The sequence below is a fragment of the Phyllobates terribilis genome, unplaced genomic scaffold (assembly GCF_046119375.1).
Source record: "Phyllobates terribilis strain yellow unplaced genomic scaffold, ASM4611937v1 Scaffold_231__1_contigs__length_3143052, whole genome shotgun sequence".
Taxonomy (NCBI): Eukaryota; Metazoa; Chordata; class Amphibia; order Anura; family Dendrobatidae; genus Phyllobates; species Phyllobates terribilis.
The window spans coordinates 2,425,985-2,434,324 of NW_027362991.1; positions in this window are offsets into that span (position 1 = coordinate 2,425,985).

Below are 8,340 nucleotides of genomic sequence, written 5' to 3' on the forward strand. Positions count from 1 at the left end.
TCCTGGGATCCCGCTTCACCGCAGCCCCCTCGACCACCCCCGGGTAAGCTATCGTAAAAGGGGATTATAAGACGCACTATTTTATTAATTTCATTTTTTTCCCATTTTCCTCCCCAAAATTTGGGGTGCATCTTCTAATCTGCAAAATACAGTCTCTGGCATCAATATATCCATAAAAGTAAGAGAAACAATCAAAACGCCAGAATGGCCTTTTTTTCCCTTGTTTTTTTTTTTATTACGGCACCTTCCCCGAAAAATGCAATAAAAAGTCATCCAAACTGTGTATGTTCCCCAAAATGGTGTCAATAAAAACATCAACTTGCCATAAAATGGTGAAACAAATCAATTTTTTTTTTAAATTCTAAAACTATTGTTGTAACCACTTACGGTAAGTAATAACAATAATAATAATAATAAAACAATATGAACCCTGAATCATCTTTCCAGATCAATCGTACCACAAAATGAACGTGGTAAAAAGCACAAAAAACAGTTTTGTTTTTCTGTTTTTTTTTCACCATTTCACCATAGTTATTATTTTTTTCCCCATTTTTCAGTATAATATAAGGTAAAATGAATGCTGTTCTTCTAAGCAACAACTCGTCTCACAAAAAAAAAAACAAGCTTTCACCTGACTATGTGATCAGAAAAATAAAAAAGTGGAGGAAATATTGGCCGTGCTTTGAAAGGGTTAATGACAATTTACAAAAAACGTGTCTATACTGTTATTGGGGATAATTCTATAGGGAAATCTATATATGTCCCCCTATAATCATCTACAGGTTGTCTCCCCCTGGGAAAGACTCCCATTACTCATTAGATGAAGTTCAGACTTACCTTTCTCTCTTTCCACCGGAGGGCGCTGATAATAACAAATAAATATCACTTTCTATAGCAAATTTTGCAACACAGAAATCGTGAGTACAACACACAATAGTGAGTGGCTGGGATCCGGCCGGCGCCCATAGTTATACACAGGGGCCGATTGTGACATCATCAGCCGGTCACTGGGGGTTCTAAGCCATTGTGATGTCATCGATCTATCTAATCATCCGTCCATCCATGGATTCTGTAGTACTACAACACCCAGTATGTACGTCTGGAAAAGTATAGAACTAGCATGCTCCACCCTCACGTTTTTCATTGTGCTGTGGTCTATATTGAAATTCATGTCCCTCTGGATGGATGGATGGACATGCTGAGTTTTGTAGTACTACTGAATCCATCCATCCATCCATCCATCAAGAGGAACATCAATTTCATTATAGACCAAAGCACAATGAAAGACTTGAGGATGGATCTTGCTAGTTCTATACTTTTCCAGATGTATATACTGGGTGTTGTAGTACTACAGAATGATAAGGACTCTGATGACAGGGCATGCTGACACCTGTAGTCCTATACTTTTCTAGAAGTGCATGCTGAGAATTGTGGTACTACAGCACAATAAGAACATAAATTTCAATATATACCACAATACTGTGCTATTGCTGTATATAGTATAAACAATCAAACAATCATAGGTTCAAGTCTACCAGGGTGGGTAAAAAAATAAAAATAAATATCAACAAAAATTTAAAAAAATATATATAAAATATAAAAAGTTCAATTAACTCCTGTTCCTAATTAAAAACTAAAGAGATAAAAATATACATATTGTGCATCAATGTATCCATAAAAGTAAGAAAAACCATCAAAACGCCAGAATTGCCTTTTCTTTTCTATCGCAGCATCTTCCCCCCAAAAAATGCAATAAAATGTCATCAAATCTTTGTATGTTCCCAAAAATGGTGTCAATAATAATGACAACTCGCCATGGAAAAAAAACAAGAGCAGAGGCTCATAAAATGGTGAAAAAAACTTTTTTTTTTACAAAGTTCTGAAATTGTTGTAACCACTATAATAATAATACTAATGATAATGATAATAAAAAAGCAATATGTTTGATATTGCTGTAATCACGCTGACCCTGAATCATATTTCCAGATCAATCTTACCAAAAAATGAATGCGGTGAAAAGGAAGCACAAAAAACTGTTGCAAAATTATTTTGCTTTTCACCATTTCACCGCACTCGTAATTGTTTCCCCATTTTTCAGCAACAACTCGTCTCACAAAAAGAAAAAAACAAGCTTTCACCTGACTAAGTGATTGGAAAAATGAAGAATAAGAAGAGGAGGAAATATTGGCCATGTTCTAAAAGGGTTAATGACAATTTACAAAACCGTGTCTATACTGTTATTGGGGATAATTTTATAGGGAAATCTATATATGTCCCCCCTATAATCATCTACAGGTTGTGTCTCCCCCTGGGACAGACTCCCATTACTCATTAGATGAAGTTCAGACTTACCTTTCTCTCTTCCCACCGGAGGGCGCTGATAATAACAAATAAATATCACTTTCTATAGCAAATTTTGCAACACACAATAGTGAGTGACTGGGATCCGGCCGGCGCCCATACTTATACGCAGGGGCCGATTGTGACATCATCAGCCGGTCGCTGGAGGTTCTAAGCCATTGTGATGTCATCGTGCGGTGCATGCATATACACTCAGTGTACTTTGATACAAAGAGTCACCTAATGAATCTTTTCATTTGAAAATGTTGAACCCTGATAAGATAAAAAAAAAAACAACCTATAGGCTATGTGCCCACGATGCAGAAATGCTCAGGATTTTTTCCTGAGCGTTTCTGCATCTCCCTGGCAGAAAAAAACGCATGCGGATTGTACATGTGGATTGTACATGCGGATTGTACATGCGTTTTTCCTGCCAGGGACATGCGGATGTGAAGCGTTCTTCACTTGCATTTCCGCATGCGGGTTGTGATTTTAGCATCACTTGGAAAATGCTTGACAACTTGGTCACACTATATAAATCCATGCAACCGGCATGAATTTATATAGTGTGACCGAGAGAATGTCAAAAAATAAAAAAATAAATATACGAGGGGCGATCCAAAAGTAATGATAATCGGTTATTTCTATTGCACACAGAAATTAAAATAAAATGTTTTCTTCTCTCTTAGGTACCCACTAGTCCAGGAAAAAAAAATCACTTAAATAGGCCACGATTCACGGGAGCTACATTCATTTGAGTAGGAACTGCCGAGGAGTGAACATCAAAATGGAAAAAAACGAGCTCAGAGCTGTCATCAAATATCTCTGCTTGAAAAAAATTACTACCAAAGACATACACAGCGACTTGGTGGAAACGTTGGGGTCTTTTCTCTTCCATATTCCACAGTTGCACGCTGGGCCAAGGAATTTAGGCTGGGAAGAACATCGACGGAAGATGAACATCGTGAAGGACGCCCATCCACGTCCCTCAATGAAGAAAACATGAAAAAAGTTGAAGAAGTTGTATTGGCCGATCGAAGAGTGACTATCAAGCATGTAGCGGAGGTCACGGGGATCTCATATGGCAGTATTCAAAGAATCCTTGCAAAAGAATTGCATATGAGAAAGGTCTCGGCGCGTTGGGTGCCAAAAATGTTAACCGACGAGCAAAAGAAGAAACGAGTTAACATTTCAAGAGCACGTCTCGAAAAGTTCCAAGCAGACAAGGAGAATTTTTTGTCACGTTTTTTGACCATGGACAAGACCTGGATCCACCACTTTGATCCCGAAACGAAACAACAATCGATGACATGGAAACGAGCCAACGAACTGACACCGAAGAAACTCAAAGTGTCAAGCTCAGCAGGGAAGGTTATGGCGTCCGTTTTTTGGGACGCTGAAGGAATTATTATGGTGAACTATTTGGAGAAGGGAGCCACTATTACGGGCTCCTACTACACAGAACAAATAAGAAGATTGCGGTAGGCTATCAAGGAGAAAAGGCGCGGCAAACGGCAGGCTGGAGTGCTGTTTCACCAAGATAACGCGCCGGCTCACAAAGCTGCAGTTGCCATGGCTACCATACAAGAAGCGGGCTTTGAACTGGTGGAACAACCCCCCCCCCCTATTCGCCAGATCTAGCCCCCAGTGACTTCTTTCTCTTTCCTTGGCTCAAGGAACACCTCCGGGGCAAGAAATTTGACGACAATAGCGACGTGATAACAGCTGTTGGGGATTTTTTTGAGGGTCAAGATCAAGAATTTTTTTCGAAGGGAATTCTAAGTTGAGAAAAGAGATGGACTAAATGTATAGACTTGTTAGGAGACTATGTAGAAAAATAAAAAAAAATTTTGACTATATTCATTGTGTTTAGTATTGATTATCATTACTTTTGGATCGCCCTCGTATATTTACGGCCCGCGCTGTCTTGCTTCACCGTCCCGGCTGCCGGCAGCGGTGGATTGAAGGACCTGCCGGCGTCAGCGTCGCGTGACCTGTCACATGACTCTGACGTCAGCGCAGGTCCTTCATTCCATCGCGAAGTGCCGGGAAGTAAGGAGGAGCACAGCGCGGGCCGCCGGAAGGTAAGTATATATTTATTTTTTATTTTATTCTTTTTTTTACAGCTTTTTTTTAATGGTACCTGGGTGTGGATGAGACTCTCTTCTCCTCTACACCCGGGTACCATCCGCACATTAGAACGCGCCAATTATGCAAGTACAGATGCAGTCTTGCGGAATTGGCGTATTCTAATGCAAGTCAATGGCGGCGAAAATGCAGCGCTTCCGCAAAATAATTGATAGTGCTGCGTTTTTTTCCGCAATGATAATCCGCAGCAGAAATGTCCGCAGCATGTGCATAGCACACGCGGATTATCATTGGGGATCATGGCAGGCCTTCTAACATGCGTTTTTAATGCGTTTCTGCAGTGTTTTTGCTGCTGCGGAAACGCTTAAAAAACGCATTGTGGGCACACAGCCTTACTCACCTCCCATGATAAAATAAAATAAACTATATCACCTCCCTTGCTGGCGCCGTTCCCACGCTGTCGACACTCGCGGTCCTGGGGTTCTCGTGCAGTTATTGTGACATGTGACACTCGTGACCAATCAGTGCTGGCGTCACTGTCTCCGCCTTTGGACAAATCGAACATGAAGAGGAGACCCTGGATGCGGCTGATCTCTGCCTTCCTTTTCATGTCCCATTTGTCTGAACGCAGAGACATTGACGCCTGCGCTGATTGTCACCGGTGTCACATGTCACAACAACAAGACAATGTGAGCCCCGGGGACAGCGAATTCTGACACCACGGAAACGGCGCCAGCACTGGAGGGGAGTATAAGTTTTATTATTTTACGGGGGCCAAGCGTGGGGTATAAACAGGAGTTGTCCAAGTAGTGGATAACTTCTTTAATGCATGTAAATAGAGCTAAAAATATTGCTTGAAATTGGATTTCCTTACAAATTTTACACTGTGTGGCTTTTACAGACTCTTTATTACCCTGCACATCTGGCTGCAGAGTGAGTTAGCTGAGAATCTGTCAGTGAGCTTGTTCTAATGTAAACAACTCTTGTGCGTCTCACAAACAAACTTCAGTTGCAATCACATGGACACAATCATACACACACATATACAGTGGCATGTAAAAGTTTGGGCATCCCTGTTGAATATTTCAGCTTTTTCTTTGCCCTCTATAATTATTTTATTATGATCTTTTGAAGGGCCGATACCATCCATTTTTTTCTTTTTGGCATTGATATATTTGTAAAAATTTGGGGGAATTTATTTTAATGTCACTGGCGATTTGTGTTTTGGTAGATAACTTTACTAGTTTGATTACTTTTTTACATTTCTTATTGAGATCTTTATACTCCTGAAACGCTATTTCTGTATTCTCAGCCATCAAGATTTTGCAAGTGTCACGGCCCACCCTCCCTCACATTATTGAGTACATTATTATGACATTTATTATTTTTATCCTTATCAGGGTTGTTACCATATGTACATTACTGTTACATTTTATATGATTCTAGCTTGTGAGCCCCAATGGGGACAGTGATGATAATGTCTGTAAAGCGCTGTGGAATTAATGGCGCTATATAAGTGAGTAAAATAAAAAAATATGTATTGATATTATGTCTTCTGCTTTCTTTATAATTGTCACTGTTGGAGGATGGATAATCTTGCATGAGAAGATGAGAAGACACTTGGCAGCGACATGGTAAACAGGCAGATCCAGACTTGCCCTCCGCAGGAGCAGTGGCGATGGCTGGTGACTTCTTCATCATCCATTCTAAAATGCAAGATCCTCCTGTATTTTTGTGTGAGCTTTATATCATTTGTTAATAAAGGTCATCGCCTACCCCCAGAATTCAGAAGATTTGTGTCTCTGAATATGGTTTAGCGACATAAGATATTGGGTTCGAATGGAGTGATGAGACCAAGTAGTTCAAGGTATATAACTTGCATTGCATGCCGAGTGTCCATCTGGCCGAGCGCTGGTATGGATCATATATAATACATATACAATACTCACATAATAGTGCTATACTGTACCAACATTATACTGCCTTACAGTGAGTACCTACATAATAGTGCCATACAGAAACTATATAATAAACCATATAGAGCCATACAGAATTTTTTTTTATTTCAGACAAGTCACGTTTTGGGCTTCTGTATAATTGTCCTTTGGCAGCTTCAGAAGTGGCACGTGTGACAGCACTATATAAATATAAGGGGCGATATGGTGAAACCGAGTATTTCAGGAACACATGTATGGAACTCTGGGTCCAATATGAAATATAAAGAATGTGTTCAAATCAAACCAGCATGTGCTCTGGTTTGGTTATATACTGACAGATAGATAAGGCTCATTCTGTTTTCATTTACTTTGTATTTACTTGAAGTTTAGACACAAGACTATGTTAGGACCTGCTTATTCATTGTCTGAAGCATCTATCACCAATAGTCTTCTGTTTATGGAGGGTTATTGTAAAACATGAAGATTTACATAACCTTTTGTGTTTAATTACTTACCGTATTTTTCGGACTATAAGACACACCTAGGTTTTAGAGGAGGAAAATAGAAAAAAAATTAAAGCAAAAAATGTGGTCACGATGCCCTGTTAAGGGGGAGGGGGTCTGTTGCTGACACTGCTATAGGGGTAATGTCCCCCGATTCTGATAATATCCCCCATCCTGGTATATATGTCCCCCCCCCCTTCCTATTATACCTGGTCCCCATCCCCATCCTGGTATGCACTGCACCCCTCCATCCTGATATGCATGGCACCCCTTCATCCTGATATGCATGGTGTTATGAGTCCGGGAGGTGGAACCTCTGTGCTTCGGTGCAAGGAGGGACCAGAGGGGCGTGACTAAGTGCCTACTCGGCCTGACCAATGTCGCACGGCGGCTCAATCAACTCCGTGAACCAGGGAGGGACCGAGCAGGGGGACCAGGTGCCACTCTAGGACCGACCTTGTGTGAGAGCAGGTGACTCCCACGGGTCAGATGGGTACAGCGAATGAGCACAGCAGGAAGGCTGATGGGTGGTCCGGGTAGATAAGCAGGCTGGTTCGGCAGATAGCCAGACTGTTGCTCCGGGTAGGCGAGCTGGTGGGCACAACAGGTAAGAGATTGGTGCTCCAGGTAGGCTAGATTTAAGAGGGAGGGAGAGCGCGCGTGCCCTAAGCACGGTGCCCGGGTGGCTGCACGCCACAGCAGCAGGGGAGCCGGAGGACGCCGGACCTGGACTGCGGCGGTGAGGGGAACAGCGTCTCTGTCCGCCAGGAGGCAGAGACGCCGATGCTTCACATGGCACCCCTCCATCCTGATATGCATGGCACTCCTCCATCCTGATATGTATGGCACCCCTCCAATCTGGTGTGCATGGCACCCCTCATCCTTATCCTGGTATGCATGGCACGCCTCATACCCCAATCCTGGTATGTATGGCACCCCTAATCCCTATCTTGGTATGCATGGAACCCCTAATCCCTATCCTGGTATGCATGGCACCCCTCATCCTTATCCTGGTATGCATGGCACCCCTCATCCCTATCCTGGTATTATGGCACCCCTAATCCCTAACCTGGTATGCATGGCACCCCTAATCCCTATCCTGGTATCCATGGCACCCCTAATCCCTATCCTGTTATGCATGGCACCCCTCATCCTTATCCTGGTATGCATGGCACCCCTCATCCTTGTCATGGTATGCATGACTTCCCTCATCCTTATCCTGGTATGCATGGCACCCATCATCCTTATCCTGGTATGCATGGCACCCCGAATCCCTAACCTGGTATGCATGGCACCCTAATCCCTATCCTGGTATGCATGGCACCCCTAATCCCTATCCTGGTATGTATGGCATCCCTCATCCCTATTCTGGTATTTATGACATCCCTCATCCTTGTCATGGTATGCATGACTTCCCTCATCCTTATCCTGGTATGCATGGCACCCATCATCCTTATCCTGGTATGCATGGC